The sequence below is a fragment of the Cryptomeria japonica genome, chromosome 3 (assembly GCF_030272615.1).
Source record: "Cryptomeria japonica chromosome 3, Sugi_1.0, whole genome shotgun sequence".
NCBI classification, from domain to species: domain Eukaryota; kingdom Viridiplantae; phylum Streptophyta; class Pinopsida; order Cupressales; family Cupressaceae; genus Cryptomeria; species Cryptomeria japonica.
In genome coordinates this window covers 126986079-127010354 of record NC_081407.1, presented here as the reverse complement: position 1 = coordinate 127010354, position 24276 = coordinate 126986079, and the positions used below count along the sequence as shown (strand labels likewise).

Genomic DNA, 24276 nt, shown 5'->3' with positions numbered 1-24276 from the left:
CCATCCAAGATGCCTTCCAGAAACAGGAGCTTGCGTGGGAGATTGCTTTTGCTGCTTGCGTAGATGATTTGGACAGATGGGAATACAAGATCAACATGTTGCCACATGTCACCATGGAAGAGGTCGACTCAATTGTGTCCAGATTCATTGAACACACTGCTGCCCATAAAGATAAGGATGCACCTTCTTAGGAGATGGCTAGCTATGCCACTTGTCTAGCATGCATTTGTCTCTAGTTTTATTTTTAGAAACTCTATCTAGGGTTGTGTTGTCTCAATCTCAGCCATTGATCGATTGATCTTAGCCATTCATTTATTTTTCAGAACTCTATATAAACTCGTTCTCTCATTTCATTGTGTTGTGGAGAGATTTATGAAATTGGTTCTTGGAGCTACTTGAATAATAAAAGTTCATTTGCAAGTGTTTGCCTTGAAATCTTGTTGTTATTAAGTGGTTGCATGGTTACGTATCTTTCTTCAAGATTAGAATAGAATAGACTAGATTTGTTTAAAGTAGATTTGCTTTCAAAGGTGTTAGATAAATGAAGCATTTGATAGTTAGATTTGTGAAACTTTGGTCATACTTTCTTTGGATGGATGAATTTTTTTCAATGTGTAAAGTTAGCCTAAGTTTATGATGTGGATGCTTTAACTTTTACTTGGAGTAAATATTGTTTGATTGATGGTATTATTCACAAGCATAAAAATCTTAAGCACAACCTCAGAAGATTGCACCCGCTTTGCATAGTTGTCCAAGTGTGCGAAACAAAGTGTCGTTATTGGTTTCACCTAGTCTTTATCGTCTTTTGAGTTCATAGGAATAGCTTAGAAGTAGCATAGAACTTTTGAACCCTTATCTTTTTATCCCTTTTTTTGAGGAAGTCCAAAATCTGAAAATCCAAAAACACACAAAAAACGAGAGCATTCATTGCCATATTCGTCCAAGTCCTATCTTGTGAATGATATTAGTGAAGCGTATGTCCCCCTTGTATTTTAGCATACATAACCAAGGAAGCTATCCAACACAAAGTCGCTCGTTTGCACATATAGACCTTGGAGTCACCTTGTGGTCTTGTTGATGTGTGTTTTATGCACATGCAAGCATCAGAATAAATACCAAAGTACTTTACCCTCTCTTGAACAAAATCACCTCAGATGCTAACGATAAGATCAACTAAAATGATTCCAAGGTTTCTACAATCAAGTCTTGACGAGTGGGTAACTCAATGGTCAATATGAATTCCTGTTTTCACTTGGGGACTTGTACAATTGTTCAAATCAACTTCGCTTATCATGAATATGGAATAGGTGTGTTGATGACTTAGGATTTAGCAATGAAGCTCTTAACTCAATTCTAACAAGACTTTCTAAAAAAGGCAAAAGGAATAGGGTTAGGAAGTCTATTCTAAGCTTAGAATGCAAGAAGTAGTGAACAAATTCAATGGACTCAAACTAGGCGAGTGTGAGATTTTGCCAAGATCAAGAGCTCAATGAAAAGTACAAAGTGGAGAGACAAAATATTGATAGGAATAAACTGTATTCTATGAAGAGAAAATACTGATCAACTGGATCATCAAGCTTTCATTACATACAATGAATATGAGCCTGCTTATATAGGCAAGGCTATATGGATAAGTGAGCACACAAACATGACATGTGGCTCAATAAGAAACAAGGGTAGGTAGGAAATAGGTGTGCTAGGTAGGAGAAACAATATAATATTCTACATGAGGTGAATCACCCACCGAATGTGGAATGTAACAATAAGATAAGACCACAAAAGGTGCAAATTCTATTACACACACTATCCCAATTTGGCACAAACACCCAAATGTCTCATACCCAAACTACTATGATATGCATATACCTAACTAAACTTAAGTAAGGTGTAATAATATCCAACATGAATAATTAATTACACCAACACCCCCCCTTAAGTGCAACTTAGGGGAATGCACTTAGTCTATAATGCAACTAAGCAATGCAAGATGGGTCCCGGCTACTAGGCCATGTTAGGTACCCATGTACAAATGCAAATGCACGGAAACCAATGCAACCTCTCATAAAGTGGAGAAGAGAGAAAAACCCAATGGGAAAAAATCCTCCCCCGAAAGAGATGAAAACTATATACAAATAACTCTCATAGAAGTATGTGAAGAACAAAACCCCATGTGAGGAAAAAGTCCCCCCCCTATGAGAGAAGAAGAGAAGCTAGGTAGCCCCCCCTCAATGTAGAATCTGCACCAATGATAGAAGCTCGAAGATGTATGAAGAAACTGCTCCACGAACGTCGAACACCATTCCTCCCCTTAGGAAGAAACAAAACCAAAGGTGTATCCATGAAGTCTCCCCAATCATGAAGGGAAGATGCAAGAAAAATACTCATGATGAATGAGGCCTCTGAAAACTGCTCAAGTGTCCCCATGTTGATGCTGAAAGGTACCCCCTCCAAAGGTGGTAAACTGCGCCACACTGCTGAAAAAGGCACTCCAAGATCTAGTTCAGATGAATGTAGAACAATATCCAAATACTCACATGTCTTCTCAAAAGATAAAGAGACCTCCTCAAACTGCTGTACAAAAGTATCCACAATCATATCAACCTCTAAAGAATGATCATGTAGAGAAAGCACAAGAGGGTCAGAGTGTTCACTCGCAACAATTGAAAAAGGATCATCTTCATCAAAGAGAAGATGAATGCCATCAATGATGTCTCCCAAATCTGCAATGTAGGACTCCACAAACAAACCTGCAATGTTTGTCAAGTAGTCATCCCAATGAACTGAAGCTGGAAGACAAGATATATCCTACTGCACTGAATCAGAAGAAGGCAAAATTGTCGCACTAGTTGTATCATCAGGTGCAATAGGTGATGTGATTTCAATAGGAGGAGATGAAATACAAGGCTCAAGAACGGGGTCACATGTTAGAATCCCCAAGTTCAAGTACCCAAACTTCTCCTCAAAATCTAAATCATCAACATAGGAAGAATCAACTTCATCAATAGGACCAAAATGTGAAAAAGAGTACAACCGAGATGCATGATCAACCATCCTGTTGTGACCATTTCACACATCGCCCCATTAGAATGGGGACCCCCTCTTTTTTGCTCGGTTTTGCCTGTTTCTCTCTCTGCTTTTAGGGTTTTTGAGTCGTCTGGATTAGGGTCAAGCCTTAGGGTTTCCGTTTTGATGATTTTAAGCCAGAGTCCAGTCCAATTTTGAGAGATTGTTGAGCTTCCTCTCGTAGGATGCAATTTTGAAGTGGGGTAAATTCGTCAGAGGTCGAGTAGGTTGGTCTAGGTTCAGTCGGAATTTTGAATATAAGTCCAAATTTTGCCTAAGTGTTGATGATGGAATTATGGAGTTTTGTCTGATTGAATGATTTTGACCAAATTTTGAAAATTTTGATAATTGATTCCGGACATTGGAAAAGTCTTATTGTTGCCTTGTCAAGTGATTAAAACTCTAAAATCATGATATTTTGGCCTAGGGAAGCAAAATCGCTCCTGTCCCTCAGCCAGGGACTAGGGCGAAAGTGATATTTTATGCATCCTGGTTATTAATTTGTTTCATTTGTCTTGTGCAGGGTCGCCAGGAGATGCGTTTGAACGCGAATTGAAACCTTTGAAGATTTTGAGATTTGAAAATGGCGAATTTTTGGAGTTTCAGGACAAATCGCTCCTCTCCCTCAGTCAGGGACCAGGGCGAAATGTCTTGTTTGGACCATTCTGACTTCATTTTGATCAAGCTAAAACATCAAGGACGTGATGAAAGATGGAATAAACATGATGGAACGCCAGGACTTAGTCATTTGCAACAAAAGTTGAACATTTGCCCTCAAGGACAAAAATCGCTCCTGTCCCTCACTGAAGGACCGGAGCTTGTTTCTCAAAATTTTACTGTCCTTGCAGGATCAAGATGAATTTTGGATTGGAAGAGATAAGGGGAGGCATGTTCTTTCCAGTGAATATAATTTGAGGAAATTTGCAAACATGGAAATGTGCCAAGAGCAAAAATCGCTCCTGTCCCTCACTGAAGGACCGAAGCTTAAAATCCAACATTGCCTTGTCCTTGCAAGATTTGAATGATTTCGCGATTTGGGGAGAACAGAAGAGATGCATCTTATCAGTTGAATATAACTTGAAAATGTCATCATGAGGAAAATGGACCATAGAAGCAAAATCGCTCCTGTCCCTCTCCCAGGGACTAGGGCGAATTTTAGTGGTAGCTCCCGTCCCTCTCTCAGGGACCAGAGCGAATTTCCTTATAAGGCAAGATTTAGGCAAAGATCAAGTAAGTTTTAACTTTGAGGCAAGCAAAGGAGGCGTAACGAACCCGTTGAAGATAATTTGAAGATTGTAAAACGCCAAGTGAGGCCTATGTTGTCCTAGGCGCTCCTGTCCCCCAGCCAGGGACCAGAGCGATTTCTTACTAAGGAGGATTTCTCACCAAGTTGAAATGAATTCCATCCTAAAGATGAATGAAAGGGAGCATGACGAGTCCGTTGAAGATATTTTTAAACATTGGCAAAGTGTGATTGAGCTTACAAATGCAAATTCGCTCCTGTTCCTCAACCAGGGACCAGGGCGAAATATTAGTTATGTTGCCTTCCTTACAAGTTTAAAATCACTGCAGACCAAGGTACGAGGAGGCAATGATGTTTTGAAGGTGCTTCAAGAGAAACGAAGTTGCAAAGATTGCCAAATATGATAAAATGCCTAAGTTCGCTCCTGTCCCTCTCCTAGAGACCAGAGCGAAATCTCTAAGTATGCTTAAATTTTGAACGCCACGTTCGTTTCAAACGTTCAAAAGGGAGTAAGGAACACCATTTTATACTTCGAAGGCAATTGCAAGTCGATATGATCAAGGATTAGCACAATGAACAAAAAATCGCTCCTGTCCTTCAGTCAAAGACCAGGGCGATATTCATGAAATCAGTCTTTTTCTTCCTAGACCATGCCAAGGCAAAGTTTCACAAGATCGAATATGTCTTTGGAAGGATGATGGACAAGGAACCAAATGTCAAAAGGTGATCAACTTGAGCAAAGATGCAAAAATCGCTCCTGTCCTTCAGTCAAGGACCAGGGCGATATTCATTAAACTAGTCATTTCCTTCAAAAAACGATAGCAAGGCGAAGTCATGCAAGGTCCGAAATGTCATTAGAAAGGTGATGAGCAAGGAGTTAATGTTAAAGGTTGACAATTTGGAGCTAAAATACAAAGTTCGCTCCTGTCCCTCACTAAGGGACCAGGCGAAAATCACTCAAATATCAAATTTGCCTTGCAAAGAACAAATTAAATATGCGTAGAATGAATGGATGAAGTTATTTCTTGCCTTGTGATGTAAGTTGGCAACCAAAATGATCAAAGATCAAAGAGAAAAGTAAAGTTCGCTCCTGTCCCTCACCAAGGGTCCAGGGCGAAAATGGTTTGAGAGACATTCATTCAAAAGATTGAATCGATCAAGCTCAAGGTTCCCAATTAAGATGCCAATTTGGACGTAAGGGAAGTGACTTTGAACGTAAAAGGCATGAAAATCAAGATCAAAATGCTAAAGCGCTCCTGTCCCTCTCCCAGGGACCAGAGCGATAAGGTTAATATCCATTATTCTCCCATGTTTTGGTGCCAACATCATTTTCAAATCGCATTAAATGCTAAATTTCGATAAACCTTGATATTTTTTTAATTAAAATTTGCATTTAATGGGTGCGCACAAGGCATTTAATTAATTAATTTTGCCTTTTAAAAATCGAAATAATTAATTACAAGGCATTTAATTAATTAATTAATTATTAATAAATAAAATTGGAGCGCTTGGGTTTTATTTTCTATATTTTGTAAAAGTCGGCCTCCTCTTTTTATTTAAAATTTTATTTATTTGCAAAAGTCGGCCTATGGGGATTGAAGAGGTAAGCGTCTATAAAAGGAGGTGTGATATCTCATTTTTAAATCATCATTTTATCATCCTTTCATATGCGATTTGGAAGACAAGGAGAAGTGCGAAATTCCATCCAAGGAGGAGTGCGAATTTTATTGCAAGTGGACCGAATTTGTCCTCAAGGTGGTGAAATTAACTAAGGAGGCGCCTTTGCTAGAGGAGGATCGCATTGATACTTCAAATCTCGATTTTTTGCCTAGGCGAATTTCCTTGTTTTGCTTTTTAGAGTTAGCTCTCAAGTGAGGTATGGCGAAGTCTTCTTTTGTCTAAATTTTGAATCTTGATCGTCATATCTAAATTTTGAATTTTGAAATTTTGAATTTCTTGTAGCTCAATCGAAGTTAGGAAATGATAACTCAAAGACTTATCATGAGGTTTCCTAAATTCAATCTCTAATCTAATCTATGTTTATACATTGCAAAATCTATTACTTATTATGAAATGTTGTGTAGGTGTTACGATGGCGACCCTGAAGGCGGGAGCATCCACCAGTCGTCCAGCTCTCATGAAGGAAGATCAGAAGAACGAAGAATTGGAGACCAAGATCGTGTCGAAGTGGAGCAACATTGGAGATACCAACTTGGGCAACTTTAGTGTGAAGAAGTTTCGAGAGGTCCCCTACATTGGCAAGCAATCACCTGTCGCAAGGAGAATAATTGAAAGTGGCATTATCAAGGCGGCCGGCTTCCCTCTAGCAATCCAGTGCCATGAGTTGATGATCGAGTGTGCTCGCCATTATGATCCACAATCCAGATCGATAGTGTCCAAGGAAGGAGACACTTTTGCTTATCTTTCAGAGGAAGCTATCAGTGAAGCTCTTCACTTGCCAGAACATAAAGATATGATTTATAAAAGCATAGAAGGAGCCAGGTCCATGTACAAAGATGATCCAGATGCTTGCCTAAGCATCATCAACAAGAATTGGTTACTCAAGAGTCGTCCTCGCCTGAGCAAGATCCCGAACACACCACATAGGATCGACTTCCAGGAGGAGTATAGAGATTTGATAACAATGCTCAACCGAGTCACAGGAGCCCCTCAAGCCTTCTATTTTGAGAAGTGGATGTTCTACTTCATCCAAGTGATAGTTCAGGGGAAAGGAACAATCCATTGGGCTAGAATGATTAGCCATTGCTTGGACGTACAGTTAAGGAGATTGAAGGCTACCAAGTCATTCCACATGAGTTCATACGTCATATATGCCTTGATCAGGAGCTTCGAGTATGCAGGACTACATCACAGAGGAGTGATTGGAAGAGGACCCGGTGAGGTCAGAGTTTGTGATTCCTATGTCCACTTGCATCATCCACTAGGAAGTAACTACAAGTTAGTTAATGATACCTTCACAATGAACATCACCCGGACGTTGCAAGGCGGGATTCACAATAGGCTATCACAGGATGCACAAGAGCTAGTAAAGAGGTACGGTGCTTGGTTCATCCAATTTCCGAAATTTACTTATATTAGAGTTCATGGATGTCCTTCACCTCCATACATGTTGCCGAGATATCCGACAGACATAATAGTGTTACTTGAAGTAACTAGACAGTTGGCAGCTTATGCGAAGGCATTCAGACACAGACATGGAAATGGAGTTCCTGTACCTATCATATTAGGAAATTTAGTTGAGGTATGTCCTAATGCTCTAGCCATGGATGACGCAGAGAAGGAGTTAGCTTTGTATTCATTTTCATTCTTTGCCTTGAGAGAGAGCTTTGATCCACATGGATATATAGAAGAGACAGTCGGTAGGAAATATAAGTATGAGTTTCAAATAGAAGATTTTATGATGAATCTCTTAGATGATCTTGAAGTGAAAAGAAAGATGCATTCTAGATTGCCTTTAGATTTCATCAGGAAATGCAAGATTTACAGAGTGGCCGACCAAGCTCAGGACAGTGGCAGACATCTCTAATCATCTTATGATCGAGAAAGCAAATCAGTGAGGCTAGATTGGAATGAACCCGAGGTTGTGGATCTAGATGCTTTGATGGCTCCAGTCTTGTCTTGTACTCGCAGATGGGTTGATGTGCAACATCAAAAGTTGAGAGAACAGGGCATAGCTATGACTTTCACCTTGGAGGAGAGACCAGTTGAAGGTGGGGCAAGCGTAAGCGAAGGTAATCCTAATCCCGGAAATACAAGTGAAGGCAACCTTCGAAGCGCAAGTGAAGGCAATCTCCATCCTAGAGGCTCGAAGAGGAAAGAAAGACCTGAGAAAAGGGAATCCTCCAAGAAGAAGCAAGAGGCCAACCGAGATCGTTCATCCGGCACATCTTCTTGACAGGAGAAGAGGACATTTGAGATAGAGGAATCCATGGAATCAATGGTACAGAATGATAAAGAAGGACAGGCACCTCGAAGGTCACCAGGTGGATCTCTCCAAGGTAATGAGTTGCATGAAGATAGGGAAGATAACGAAGTGACATCTCCTCCCAGAAAAGAAGAATTGCCTAAGGAGATTCAGGTTAAAGAAACAAGATCTGCCATCCCAGATTGGTTAAAGGAAAGATTAACGAAGGTAATTGTGGTCGAGGATGAGGACAATGTGATTGATTTGGAAAGCCTTGTTGGAGATTCTCAAAAGATGATAGAGAAGAGAAAAGCTACTAAGATGTCCAAGATGATCAGAGATGAGACAGGATCTAGGAAATTGCAGATAGCTACACCGGCAGTGGACAAGTATGAAGGTGAGATACTCCCAGAGGAATATGATGTAGAGACATTTGAGCTTGGTCCACCCATAGCCGAATAGACGTTGGATGATGCCACTGATTCATTTGAGGCACTTAAGGACAAGCTTAGGGAAGAAATGGAAAAGAATAGGAAGCTTGAGCGAGAGGTCAGTGCTTGGAGAGGCTACTTTAGCCATCTCAATCAGCCTTTGAGACGTCAGGATCCAGCAGTATCTCCTACACAGGCACTTCCCCTTGAATTAGTTGGCGAGGCAGAGAGAGTCAGGAGTTTACTTCAGCTTATGAGCTCATGGATTGACAAATCCCATACAGTTGCTATTGAATTTGCAACAAGGATGATGCAGACCATTCACCGAGCTATTCAGGTTCTTGAGGTCATCCACAACTTGATGATAACTGTAGCTACTTTTGCTCATACTAAGGATGTTATCATTCCTGTCTTGCAAGTAATCAGACAAACATCAAGGAAGGTCCTGGCACAAGAAAAGATAATGGATGGAGGACCTCATAGTTTGCTTCAGTGGTCAACCTTACTCGAGATGAAGGAAGTTCTCTTCGAGGACATCAGTACTAGGTGCAATCATGTTGAGGAGGTTATCCACCCGATCCAGGATAGAGTATTTGAGGTACTACGTACCATTCTTGGCAGGAGGATCGAAGTTGAGACAGATGTGGATTTGCAGGAATTGGAAGATAGAGTCAAGGTCATCTTTTGCAAAGATGAGAATGTTATCACAGATGAACAACGAGATCAGATGTTTGCTACCATGCTCCTAATTGAGAAGACTAAGGAACTTGAACCTGGTTGGGACGCTGCTCTTCTCAAGGCTTTCGATCAGGTCATCCACTTAGAAGAACGAATGAAGAATCTTCCCGAGATTCCCATTGCTGAGATCGAAGGAATCGTATCTAGATTCATTGCATATGCTAAAAAGGAGCATTGGAAAGGGAATAAGATTCTAGATGAGAGGTTGTTATAGATGATGTGGCACCTTAATTGTCATTGGTCTATGTCTCCTAGATTTTCGTGCCAAATTTAATATTTGGCTATGCATTTAATGTTGTGCAATAAAAGGGGGACTATTTGTAATAAACCCTAATTAGGGTTTAGGTGTCATAATCTTGGCCATTGATCTTCTTTCGATATGGACCGTTCATTGTAATTGAGGATGCTATTTATACCCTCATTTCTTTTCATTTTAAAAAACTAGAAAAAAATTAGAGATTAAGGAGAGATTAGAAAGATTAGAAGCAAGTTGTTTTTTTGTAGCAAGATTGAGCTTTGAGGGAGGAATTTCAAACAATTGTTGTATATGATGGCTTTGAGATCAATAAAATATTGAAGTTATGGTGTTTTATTGCAATTCTCGTGGTTATCTTCATGGTTGTTCATTTTCTTGAATCATTCTCAATCAAAGTAGTGTGTTAATTCGAAGGACAAAGTGTTGGACTTGATCTTTGGTAGGATTCGCTTTCCAAACCACTAGCTTCTTGCTGATTGTAGGAACGCCTTGCGTGGTCGACTGGAGATATTTGAATCGCTTAAACCTTCAATCGTTGTTGTATCTTGGATATGTACCTTCGTGGTAGTGTCCTTGATACTTGATGTATTGAAAAATCATTTGTTACCTTAGAAGATCGCATCAATTTCAATTGAGTTGTTAATTTATGGCAATATTGAAGTTGGTAGAATCTTGCCAAGTCTCGTCTACATGGAGTCATTCTTAGGGTTAGACTAGATTAGATCTCTTGCAAACCCTACCCTTTGATATTTTTGAGAGCTTGTTTAGTTTAGAAAATTCTTCGGAAACGTAAGGCCCCTTGATGACACAGCAATCACAACGACCACTAGTGCTTATCCACACGTAGAGACCCTACTTACAAGAACATTGGAGTCACCCTAACTGATCCTTCTTGCGATATCTTCAGCAGTTAGAGACTTTATTCAAGAGAGGATAAGATGCCTTTGGGTATTTTATTCTGTGTATGATTGTGTACAAAATACACGTCAACACATCCCTATCGCAATGATAGCTCTAGTCTCCAAGTCTCTAATGATAACTAAATCAGGTGTGAACTCCATAGTTTTCCTAGTTGCCCCATGTGTGATTTGATAGATGGAAAGAAGATTGTTTGTCAAGTGGGGTACACACAACACATCATTGAAGGAGTTATCCCCAATGGCAATAGATCCTTTCCCAATCACATCCATGTATGTATGATTGCCCATCAAAATCTGCGGCATGGTGCAAGGCTCAAATGAAGAGAACATAGACTACGAAGATACCATATGATGAGAATCCCCTGAATCTAGAAGATCCATCTCCCAGAATCATGACTTGTAGTAGCACAAAGAGCTTGTCCCTTTCCTTTATCTGTCCCAAAAGAGTGATCCTTTCCTTTATCCTTTTCCTTGGAAGAAGAAGCCGATGTAGACATTTTGGAAGGTAGGTTGATTTTGTTCTTCTCAAGAAGATTCTTCAACTCATCAATATCTTTCTTATAACAATGATGTTCATCATGTCCTGACTTCTTGCAATATGCACAAAAAGGATTGTCCTTATATGATTTCCTCTTAGAGGAGTCACCTTGTTGTGGAGAGGAGGATTGTGCTCCATCTTGATGTGCTTTTGACTTAGGTTGCTTTTGATTTTTGCCTTTTCCTTGATTGCTTTGATTCGCCTTGGTAGCCACCAAAGCTTGTGACTTTGAAGATTTGAGAATCCCCATCTTGGTCAACTTAGATTGCTCAAGTATCAACATCTCTGTGAATGCATCAAATGAGGGAGAAGTGTATGAGGAACCTTGAGCTAACCTATGGGTGTGAAAGCTAGATACAGAGGCTGCGTACTCTGAAGGAAGCTTGTCCAACAAGTTATAAACCAATTGAGCATCCTTTTTGTCAATTCCACAATCCTTTAGCTTTGCTCTTAGCTCATTAGCTTTTGTGAGATAATCTTGGATTGTATCAAAATCCTTGGGATCCAAAGTTGTGAGTTCACTATCAAGCTTGTAGCCCTTAATCTCATCAACTTGACCATACAATTTCTCAAAAATATCCCAAGCCTCTTTAATTGTAGTATATTTATCAATGTGAAAAATGAGGTCATCTGATACATATTTTCTAAGAGTTCCAAGTGCCATATGTAATGTCCCTACTTTGAAATATAATTTAATAATAAATAATAATAAAATTAAAATACAAAAGAATAAATATAAAAATTAAAATTAAAATATAAAAGAATATAATTAAATATAACAAAAATTTGATTGAAGTTAATGAAGGGTCAAAAGGCATGAAATGATAAGTTGTGACTTCCTCAAACATGAGATATAAAAGGGAGAAGAGAAACTCATTTGAGGGGGAAAGAATTTGAAAAATGAGAAGTGCAGATCTGATTATGAAAGGTTATGTCCCTTTCAAAGGGCAGAAATAATAAAGAGTTGCACTCTTTCAAAAGGTGCTAATGGTGAAAGGGTGTGTCTCTTGCCAAAGGGCATGCATGATGAAGAGGTGTGACCTCTCCCTCACATTGAGGGATATAAAGGAAAGGAATCAAAGCATCCAATAACATCAGAATGGATTGAAAAGATCAGAACTGTTATTAAGTTACAAGTAGTCACATCTTTGTTCTTGGTGGTATGCATGGGGATGAGCTGAGTATGTATGCTTAATATATGAAACCTGATAATGTTATCATGCAGAATTAATAGTAATATTAATATGGACTGCAATATGTATGAGTCATACTTAATTTCATATATATTCATAATACATAAGAAATTAGTATACTTATAGTTTAAATCATGTTATTACTGTCAGTATTTAAGAAGATGGGAATGAGATGTGCCAAAGAGGGGCAGTCTAAATCCAAGCAATAGGTTAAGTCCCAAGATAGGATGGGGATCACCGACCCATAAGCCTTGAGGGTATAGACCCAAGATGGGTAAGGGCTTGGATCTATAAACTTTGAGGGAACCTATTGTATTTGGTCTCTAAGCGCTTTGGTAACATACATAGACCCTTCTCCCTTAAAAATGAAGTAGTGGCAGGGTCTGATATCTATATTAAAAACTATGAATAATGAAATTATTCATTTAATGAGGAAAATAAATAAGAACTTGTTAATAACTAATTGAAGAATATCAATCAATTTTAGTATATTGAAATAGATCAAGTAGGGGACATTACACCATAGCATTCTTAGTGAGCCATTCAATTTGAGCATTAGGATCAACCTTAGGATCGGGTGGTGCTGTAATAGTTCCATTTACATAATGAATGAGTCCTTTTTCCATTAGTTTGCTCCATGCCTTTATCTTCTATGAAGCATAATTATGAGGAGTTAAAAGTGGAAATTTAGGAGAACCCATAGCACCAAAATGAAAAAAAAACACAAGATAGAGAGAGGCACAATCACACAAGACGCCCCCCTACATTACTCAATCAAGAACACCCCCCCCCAAAAAAAATGATGATTTGGCACTTTATACTTAGTGTGTATACAATGGGCAACTTGCAAAACAAAGCAAGGTGGACTTCTGATTTCAACGTTACAACTTCTCAAAATGAGATATAAGAGACTCCAAACAATACTGCTAGTGATAGATTCTGCTGACATCATCTTCTTGTCTTCCATTTTAGCAAGTATCTTACTTGGGCAGACTAATTTCAAGTTGGGGAAATAAACAAGGCACCACACTCCAGCATAGGGCAGACTTTGGGAGATTGGTGGAACAAGACAAGGTACCATACTTCATATTCATTCCTACTTAACCAATATCTGGTCATTTCATCTTGAACTTGAACTCTTCAGCTTAACACCTCATCTTCAAACCTGATCTTACCATGATCTGATCATTTTCAAGGCATACTTTGGAGTTTGTTTGATCTTTCATTAGTGAGGCAGACTTCAACCAACTCATGACATCACACTTGTTCATCTTTTAGGGCAGAGCTTAGAGAGTTTGTGGCACCAGACAATCATCTTCACTAATACTTCCAAGGGCGGACTTTATGAAGTTCATGGAACAACTCTTTCAAACATAGGGCAGAGTTTTTGAAACTCATGGAACAAGTCTTAGCACTTCATCAAGTAGGGTGGACTTCCATGAGTTTGCAACCATCATGGGATGATGATAGCGGTTTGCGGCTCGAAGCAAAATGACAAAATAAGATTGAGATTGGTGATGTAAGGATCGATGCAAGACGTCGAGTAGTAGATCAGATTTGGTGAAGAAAACATCCAATGAATTCATGGTGATTGACCGGAATGTATGGCCGAGAAACAGACCATGTTTTTTAAATATAGCTAACGTGTATTGGAAGCAGTGAGATATGGCGGTGATGTCTGATTGCTTGTAGGTTGTCAATCCCCATGCAGATCAGATATGATTTGATACTGTCCACGGTCGGTGGAAGGAACCCTAGCGTGCTAAGTTTGAATGTCCATCTTGGCAGGAAAGCTCAAGTATAAATATGCAGACCAAAGATCATAGAAGATGATGCTGCATGCCGGATATGGGGGTAGACGGAGTGTTGATCAATCAAAGTGTTGAAGAGCAAAGTCATGGAAGCAACTGAGTGCTCGAAGAGTTTAATCGGCAAGAAGGGTTTAACTGGCAAGGTGAAGGCAATCGGTGGAGTGTCACTAAGTTTTACAGTGGTGCGAACCGGTAGTGTTTGTTAAGGTAAGAAGGCAGTAGAGAGTGAGGTAGGGCAGAGTGAGAAGAGGTCAGTTGAGTTAGAAGTAGAGCAAAAAGGAATCAGGGCGAGAGTACTGAGAAGCGGTAACCAGATGCATGGTCTGACAGCCCATCCAACCGATATAGTCTGAATCGGTAAGGAGCTGCAATGAGCAAAGGAGAGAAGAGAGAGAGTAAGAAGTCAAACATGGCTGAGGCTGAGTAGCAGAAGATCCAGAGAGGGCGAGTAGAGTACCGATGGTGACAAGTTGTAGAGAGTTTGAGCAATCAGAGAACCGACAGAAATAAAAGGAAAGACAGAGAACCGGTAGAGAACAAAACAGTGTTGAACCGACAGAGAACATTGTAGATGTGAACCAATGAAGAGATTATATGCAAAGGTTACAAAAATCATTTGTAACCGGGTTATTACTTTGGTATTGTTTGTATTCATTGTAATCACTGAGGTGGTGCTCGGTGTAGGGGTTGGTGCCCTAAATCAGTAGGGGTTGGTGCTCCTTGGGTTGGTGCCCTAAACTTTGTAATACAGTGTTTATTGTGAGGTTGGAATGGAGCAGTAGACTCTAGCAACATTTCTCACCAAGGTTTTTCCGATGTTGGGTTTTCCTCGTATATCCGGTGTTGTGTGATGAATCTTTGTGTATGCTTGCATAATGTTCTCTTCCCTTATCTCACCGGTATGGCATTTTGGTCTTTGATATGCTAACCGATATGGACATTTAGGATTAAAAGGGTTAAGATTGGAAACCACTGATTCACCCCCCTCTTAGTGGCTTCTTGTGTTCTACAATTGGTATCAGAGCCTAGGTTCCCGGTTGACCTAACGACAATCGGTGAAGACATGAGGATGATGACCGGTGTTGCAAGAAGGAACATTGCTGATCTTAAAGGCAAAGGCAAGCTGAATGAAGGTGGCTTCATCAGAAATAGGAAAATAAGAAGACAGCTTGGAAGACCTCTTGCTGGTAGAAGACAAAGAGATGCTGTTGCACACAAAACTGAGAATAGGAGAAGGCCAAGACATATGTCTGCTGTAAATGAGCATCCCTCCTTTGGTTATTGCTTTTCATGTAAAGGATATGGCCAAAGAGTAGATGAATGCAAAATGAGGTCTAGGAATGGACAAAATGTTTTTCCTAGGAACAACAATTCTGTTTATCAAAGATGTAATGGTTTTGGCCATAGAAGTCATGAATTTAGAAAGAAGAACATTCAGTCTTATGGCAGCCTGTGTAACAGTCATGCTCAATATGGAAATAGTTATAGAGCACATGAGAGTCAAAGACCGGCATGGAACAAAAGGAGAATTGTTCGTGCAAAATCAAGAAATCCACCGGTTCCAGTAGCTGGTTACAACAACATGATCAGGAGAAGAAGATCAAACCGATGTGATGGAAAGTCCTCCAATCATTTGTCTGATAGGAACACAATATGCTGCTACAACAATTCTTCCGGTCATACTGCAGAATCTGGGAGAGCAAGGACAAATCAGCAGAAGAAAATTAACATTGCCCCAAAGAATGCAAATGAGAAAAGGAGGGAGACCAAGCAGGTATGGAGGAAAAAGGAAGAGAGTAGAACCATGGGTAGGCATTGTGCATTCAATGCACAGGTGATATCTCCTAAGGTATAAAGGAGATGCAGGACCTTAGGGGGAGCTACAAATTGATCACATTATTCACCACCATAGTTGAAATGGACAAATGGAAGGACAAGTTGCTGCCCGCCTAAAGGAAGAAGATGAGATGACAGTGTGTGTAGTTACTGCCTTGGCTACACATTTACACATGTAAGATGGATTACTGCTGCAAGTGTCAAATGGATGGCTTAAATTGCAATTGGGATCAGACACACTTGACACAAGAAGACAAAGGCTAATGGATTAAGTGTCTCGGTGGAGATATTGGTCTAGAATAGCAAACTGATATGTATAGTATGTTACCAGTATGAATACTAACCGGTATTGCAGATTATGATCTGTGCGGTGACTCTTGTGGCTTGGACTGAGGAGATTATGTCTTAGGTATTATTGGAGACGTCCTGAGTGACAATGTGTTGGTCCGGTAGCTGATCTCATATGCATACATCATTATGATTTAACCGGTTTGATAATTGACATGATAGTGATGTGGTTTGGTGTTGTGGTCATATAAGATCATGTCATAAGTTGTGATGGATATCATGGAGCTGAAAAATCATCTGTAGATCATGTATGCTCAGCTCTACCGGTATAAGGTGCAGATTGGAGCCCCGGTTTAGGATCAGACAGGCAAAGAAGACCTGAGATCTATGGTTCAGGGGGAGTTCACGACTTCACATCCCTTGATTTTTGAACCATATGCTTGACAAAGAGGGAGAGTTACCTATGCAGGGGAAGAACATACATTTTGTATCGGAGAAATATACAGGTGATATCAAATTGGTATCAAAATAACCTCCTACATGTCAAAAGGGGGAGAAGATGCAGTTTGACCGACAGGTAAGTGAAATTTACTGACACACTTTTCTACAATTGGTATCAGACTGGTATATACAATTGGTGTCAATTGGTGTTTGAGCCCTCTATCTCAAGTGTTGCTGGATAAGAAGATGCATGGTATAATGGTCAAAGGGGGAAAAGCAACCGGTAGAAAGTTTTGTCAGTACCCTTTGCCATTGTTGTCAAAGGGGGAGAGAAAACCAGGAGTATACCGGATACTACATGTGTTGACATCAATGCGAAAGGGGGAGATTGTTGGCATTGTGTTGTCATTGATGTCAACCAGTATTGTTGTCATTGATATCAACCGGTATAGCCTGTCGACCAGTAGGGATTGTTGGGATGTTGATCGGTGAATAGGCATTGGAGACAATGACAATCAGTAAGTGATGGTTTGGCAGTGTGTTGTTGCCAACCGGTAAGCGTGTGACTAGTAAGAAAGCGAGGTGAGCTAATGAAGAAGGGCAGACAACCGGTATGCAGTTTGATTGATGATATTCAACAAGACTCCCACCGGGTGTTTGGCAAATTGAGTGCTACTGTCTATCTACTCCCACCAATAAGTGGTAATACTGAGCTTATCTCCCAACATGCATAGAATGCATTATACCCCTCCGGGATAAGACAATTAAAGAAGTTAAAGGCAAGCAGTTGAAGACACATACTGGATGACCAAAGTGAAACATTAGAAGCCTCCGGCATGTGAAACCAACGATGTGCACCGGATCAGCAAGAGAAGGCATGATTACTTACCGGTACAGAAAAGGAGGAATAAGTTTGTCACTTTGACAAACCAGTTGAGAGGAGAACCGGTCCAATGAACAAGAAGGTAAGGTTTAGCAGTTGCTAACATGGAGTTATAGGAATGCTGATATCAACACAGATCCCTGTTGATGATTGATGTCTGTGTTGTTATGTCATCGGTATGATAAAATGTGTGCATTGAAGACTGTTGACATGCTGGTGTCAACCTGTAAGGATGTCAACCAACAAGAGACCAAAGAGGCAAAGGTGAAAGGCTCTCATCAGATGGAATTGTGCATTAGTGGCTCACTCTGAATGTATGCTAAGGATTGACATGTTTAGTGACCGGGCAAATGTGATCCAACTAGCAGAACATGAGACTGCATGGTTTGGAGGTTAACAGGTTAGTATAATTGGTAAGGTAAGATGAACCGGTAGTGCACATGGTCGATGACTAAGTTTAAACCGACACAGTGGACTGAGCTAAGGTGGATGCCGACTAAGATGCCATGTGGTCTCCAAGTGGCAAGTGAACAGTGTATCATTGAAGTAGTTGGTGATTGGTAAGACATTTAATGCAGTCTGCATAAATCATGGGATGATGACAGAGGTTTGTGGCTCGAAGCAGAACAACAGGATAAGATTGAGATTGGTGATGTAAGGATCGATGTAGGACGTCGAGTAGCAGATCAGATTTGGTGAAGAAAACATCCAGAGCATTCATGGCGATTGACCAAAACGCATGGCCGACAAACAGATTGTGTTTTCTAAATATAGCAAACGTGTATTGGAAGTAGCGAGATATGGCGGTGATGTCTGATTGCTTGAAGGTTGTCAATCCCCATGCAAATTAGATATGATTTGATACTATCCACGGTCGGTGGAAGGAACCCTAGTGCGCCAAGTTTGAATGTACATCTTGGCGGGAAAGCTCAAGTATAAATATGCAAACCAGAGATCATATAAGATGATGCTGCATGGCGGATGTGGAGGTAGACAGAGTGTTGAAGAGCAAAGACATTGAAGCAATTGAGTGCTCAAAGAGTTTAACTGGCAAGGTAAAGGCAACCGATGGACTATCACTGAGTTTGACAGTGGTGCGAACCGACAGTTTTTTTAAGGTAAGAAGGCAGCAGAGAGTGATGCAGGGCATTACTGATATTGACAAAACTGGTTAATCCAGTGAACTGGTATATTAGCTGAGATTTGTCATTGATGACTAACACTGACTGGTGGAGTGGTGTATCTCAATAGCAAAGGTGATGGCTTGCAAACAACATGGAAGCAGTATCAGAGATAGATGATCAAGGTTTAATCGGTTCAAGTGAAGACAGAATAAGCGAACCGGTTTGTCATTCAAGAAGATTGGTGTTAAGGTCAGATCTTCAAGTTGGCTATTCTGATGATGATGTAGTTACAAAAGGTGACTTAGGCAAGAAGGTTTGAGGTCCTATGCAAACTGGAACCGCATTGGCAAACAGGAAAAGAGGCTTGATGGAAGTACTGCAAATCGGTAGCAAAGGATGAATCGGTATTGAAGAGCGCAGTGGTATACCGGTGAAGCAGAAGGAAGATAGGTGGTCATGGTAAATCTAGGAGCGATGATCGGTTATAAAGTTGCGATGGCAAAAGGTGGGTTGGTTAGTTTGTGATAACACCAAACTAAAGTTTAGTGAAGTCAACCTCAGTCATCATGCAGTTAAGCCATAATTTTGTGGATTTTCTAGTTCGCTTTTAAAAGACTGAACTTGACCCAAAAGTTGCTATTTTTGGGTGACGCGATGGCAGATTTGGATGAACAGTTGGCAGAATTGTTGCAGGGCGCACAAAGAAAGAGCAAGAAGATTTGAATTTGCAATCTACCGAGATTTGTGTTTGCATTGATTAAGGAAACATCTAAAGTTGATGACAGAGGGAGTATAAAGTGTTTTGAGTTCATGCAAAACATTTTTGATCGAAAAATTTGCAAAGTGCAAATCTTGTGAGAGGCGATCCAACGTGCAGAGTGAAGAGTGAGGAAGTGCTAAGTGATTTAGTAGAGCAGAGTGTGTGTGAAGTAGACCGACAGAGTGCAGAGCCGAGGGTATGAGCAGAGAACCAGTGTAGTGCAGAGCATACACAACCGGTGTAGACAAAGTATGAGATTCATTGTGATCTGATCAAGCTATCGGTAGCTATTCCAACAGATCAACTTTCTGTTGCTTTCTAACCATCGCAACTCAAAATCCCTTAACCAGGTGGACTCTAATAGGTTTTATTGTTCAAATCCCTTAATTGGGTGTCATCTTGATTGATGATTTAAGTCCTTTAATCAGGCTACCTTTAACGGGGTAAAGGCTTTAAATGGCCTAGATTCAAATCCCTTAACCGGGTGCCACTTAACAGTGTCTCTGTAAATCTCCTAATAGGGATGGCTCCTTACAGGGCGTGCTCCAGAAGAGTACAAATTTTGTGAGCATCAACTCACACCGTGGTTTTCTCCCATTTGGGTTTCCATGAGATAATTCTTGGTGTTACTATGTATCTTTTCATGCATGCATGTTCTCCTACAATAACGCTTTGTGTTGATAAATATTAAGTTAGTGCAGACTTGAGTAAAAGGGTTTTAATTTTGTAGAATTGGTAGGTGACTGATTCACCCCCCTCTCAGTCATCGGTAGGGACCAACAACTGCATGCTGGATGTGGAGGTAGACAGAGTATTGAAGAGCAAAGACATTGAAGCAACTGAGTGCTCGAAGAGTTTAACTGGCAAGAAGGGTTTAATCGGCAAGGTGAAGGCAACCAGTGGTTTGTCACTGAGTTTGACAGTGGTGCGAACCAACAGTGTTTGTTAAGGTAAGAAGGCAACAGAGAGTGAGGTAGGGCCGAGTGAGAAGAGGTCAGTTGAGTCGGAAGTAGAGCAGAAGGGAATCAGGCCGAGAGGACTGAGAACTGGTGACCAGATGCATGGTCTGACAGCCCATCCAACCGGTAGAGTCTGAACCAGTAAGGAAGTTGCAGTGAGCAAAGGAGAGAAGAGAGAGAGTAAGAAGAAGTCAAACATGGCAGAGGCTAAGTAGCAGAAGATCGAGAGAGGTTAAGAAGAGTACCTGTGGTGACAAGTTGCAAAGAGTCTGAGTAATCAGAGAACCAACAGAGAATAGAAGTAAGGAATGGTAGAGAACCAATAGAGAATAGAACAATGTTGAACCAAAAGAGAAGAGAGAACCGACAAAGCACAGAGCAGAGGTGAATCGTTGAAGAGATTATATGCAGAGGCTACAAAACTCATTTGTAACTAGGTTATTACTTTTGTATTGTTTGTATTCATTGTAATCACTAAGTTGGTGTTTGGTGTAGGGGTTGGTGCCCTAAACTTTGTAATACAATGTTTATTGTGAGGTTGGATTGTGTTGAGACATGGACCAGCAAGGAATCGAACCTAGGACCTTCCATAGTTGCTGGAGTGCTCTACCACTGAGCTACCGGCCCCTCTTGGACCAGTCCATCGTCAGTCCGGGTGTGGGTTATTTCCAACACCAACACCCCCCCTTAAGCCACACCTCTCGTGTGCTTGGGGCTCCTAGCCTAGACCTGGCTTTGATACCATGTTGAGACATGGACCAGTTAGGACTCGAACCTAGGACGTTCCATACGCTGTTGGAGTGCTCTACCATTGAGCTACTGGCCCCTCTTGGACCAGCCCATCGTTGGTCCGGGTGTGGCTTATTTCCAACACCAACAGATTGGAGCAGTAGACTCTAACAACATTTCTCACCGAGGTTTTTCCCATGTTGGGTTTTCCTCGTATATGCGATGTTGTGTGATGAATCCTTGTGTGTGCTTGCATAATGTTCTCTTCCCTTATCTCACCAGTATGTCATCTTGGTCTTTGATATGCTAACCGGTATTGATATTTAGGATTAAAAGGGTTAAGATTGGAAACCACTGATTCACCCCCCCTCTCAGTGGCATCTTGTGTTCTACATCCTAAAGGTCCTAAAACACCTAGGCACTTAAATATCACTGACGATGATGTTCAAAAACATGTTTACACTCAAAAGGTCTACACTTAGACAAAATTAGGATCATTTAAAATCTCAACTTTTACGCACTTGATCCTATAACTTGAAAACCCTTAACGACAATTAGGCATGGTCAAAATTTCGAGACTCGGGCATGAGAACTCAAAATGCCAAAACCCTAAACTAACCAACAAAAAATGCAGGAAAGAGGGGGTCCCCATTTGTGATGGGGCGATGTGTGAAAAGATCACAACAGGTTTGTCTCACAATCTTGGCACAAGTAGTGATTTTGTTTAGGAGAGGATAGAGTATCCTTGGATATTTTAGCTTTGAATTTTGGGATTTTGCAGCATTCTAATTTTGGCAATTGAGTTAGTAGGGCTGGTATATGGCAATTACTTCATTTGATCAATACCTTTTAAGGAAGGGGGGATGTTTTAAAGAAGTTTTGGCACTTTCCCCCTAAATGGTGAAATGTTGAATTAACAGAAATAAGTTTGAAGGCATTTTAAAACATTTAGCACTTTGCCCCTTAAAATACCTAACTTTTCTCTTAGAAGTGGCTCAATAGAAATTAGGCATCAAAGCATTAAGTGTTTGTATTTGCACATTTGCCTAAAATCGCCGAAATTTTCCCTTAAAAAAGGCAAAGTGAAAAAAGAAAGAGGAATTCGAAGGGCTTGGGCACCAATCATAGGCGTTAGTAAATTTTTTGGCACTTTACCTTTATAACGCCTTACTTTTTCCTTAGGTTGGCAAAACAATAAGTTCATAAACTTCATAAAGGGAAATTTTTGGCACTTTTGCTCTCAATCGCCGAAGTTTTCCCTAAAAAGGAAAACATTAAGTGAAATCATTAAAGGAACTTTTTTGGCATTTTTGTTCTGAATTGCCTGAATTTTCCCTTTAAAGTGGCACGATCTTAATTCAAAAGTGAAATGAACTAAAGGAGGTTCGAATTGTTTTAAAAGTAAACATCTTTTATTTTCCCCTCTTATTCGCAGCAACGAAGCCCAACATTGCCTTGACAACATTTAATATTTGTTAAAATTACTTAAATTTTTCAAGGTGATTGATTCTAGTCAAACTCGTTTTCTTTTGTAGATCAATGCCACTGAAGGATGAAGATACACCGCACAAGATCAAAACAGTGATCGCGGAGCACTGCCAATGAAGAGTGCACTGCAGAGCTAAAGACAAAGCACGAAGATACGTGCCATCACTGGACAATAAGTTGAAGCCCACCAACAAGATTGAAGATAGAAAAACACTCAGAATGCTATAGGCATGCAGATTAAGAAATGTACAGCAGAGAATTCCTGAAAATCAGTTCGTAAAAACTGAATTGTATTATTGTAAAATAACCATTTGTGGGTCCCCATTAATTTATTTGAAACAAAGAGACACAAATCAGTTATTCCTCAGCTACCTGATTGACAAAATTGATTGAAATCAGTTGTCAGTAGCTAGAAAGGTGGTTGAATGTGGCAGCTGAGAAGTTATAAGGAATTACTAGGCAGTGGCTAAAGCTGCCAGGCTTCTAGAAGGCAGATTGCAGCCATTGGATGGTTTCAATCTTGGCCTTTGATTCAAAATTGTAAAAGTTATAAAAGGCCAGTGCCTCTCTTTTGTAAAGGGTTAGATTTTTTAGAAGTTAGAGATTAGAATAGTTATATGCAGTTTGCAGATTAGAAGTAGAGTAGAATAGGACTGCTGGAAAAAATTGTTGTAATGGCAGTTGAAATCAATATATGAACATTGAAGCATGGTGTTTGTTATTTTGTTTTCTTTTGTTTGCATGGTTTCCCTTTAGCTGTTTATGTAGAGTTCAATGATTTTAATGGTGAAATGTTGGGGGTATTTGATTTGATTTCAAGTTCATACCATTGGGGCCCTACTGATTGCAAGTCACTGTGTACGGTTAGTCTGAACCTTACTATTGTGTATAGTTCAATTGTAGGTATTTGTCTTAGGCTGCGCCAAAATTGGGTGCCTAAATGAGTACCTCCAGTTTAAAAATCCTTCATTCCCTTGGAGCTTGCACTATCCCTATGAAGTTGTGAGTATATCTCCGACGAAGCAGGGGTTTGTTAATGGAAATCTGTCTACTTGCAGCACCAGCCATTACTACCATTGTACTTAGGATCCCTAAACCCTTCCCTTTGTTATTTATTTTCCGCAGTCTGAAAACCAAGGCATCGTTAAATGCAGGCCAGCTTGTTGTAACTGTAAGCCCCTTGTGTTACCAGCAAAACACATCAAACCGCTAAGTTATCTTGTAGTCTAGACCTGACATTTGGAACCTTGAGATTATCCCCTTTGATCATCCAGAATAGCATTAGGGATTTCCTTATTCAAGAGAGGTTAGGATACTCAGCATTCTATTCTATGTTGATCAGAAAGAGAATTATGATTTTCGCCACATCAACATATCCTACTCAATCTTAAAAGTTCTTGTTAGAAGAGACTCAAGAACTTGTTGTCCTTGTCACTAACTATGCTCTTAAGCATCCCATGAAGTCTAAAAAACTCCCTAAAGAAACATGTACTGTTTGCTACACAAATTGTGAAAACTATACAAAATTCCTACCTCAATCATTCTTTGTATAGGGAAGTTGCATTTTGGCTAGCTAAAGTTTAGTGGTTCCTAAAATATTTGAATAGCAATTGGGGCATAGGTGTAGGGGTTTTCTCTCCTTGCACTCAT

The 24276-nt window shown here is 40.1% G+C and overlaps 1 protein-coding gene across 5 annotated transcripts in view; it reads left to right on the top strand.

The window, feature by feature from the left end:
* The window catches only part of LOC131066540 (uncharacterized), a 275016-nt gene that overhangs the window by 226587 nt on the left and 24153 nt on the right, over positions 1-24276 (top strand). The window lies entirely within an intron of this gene.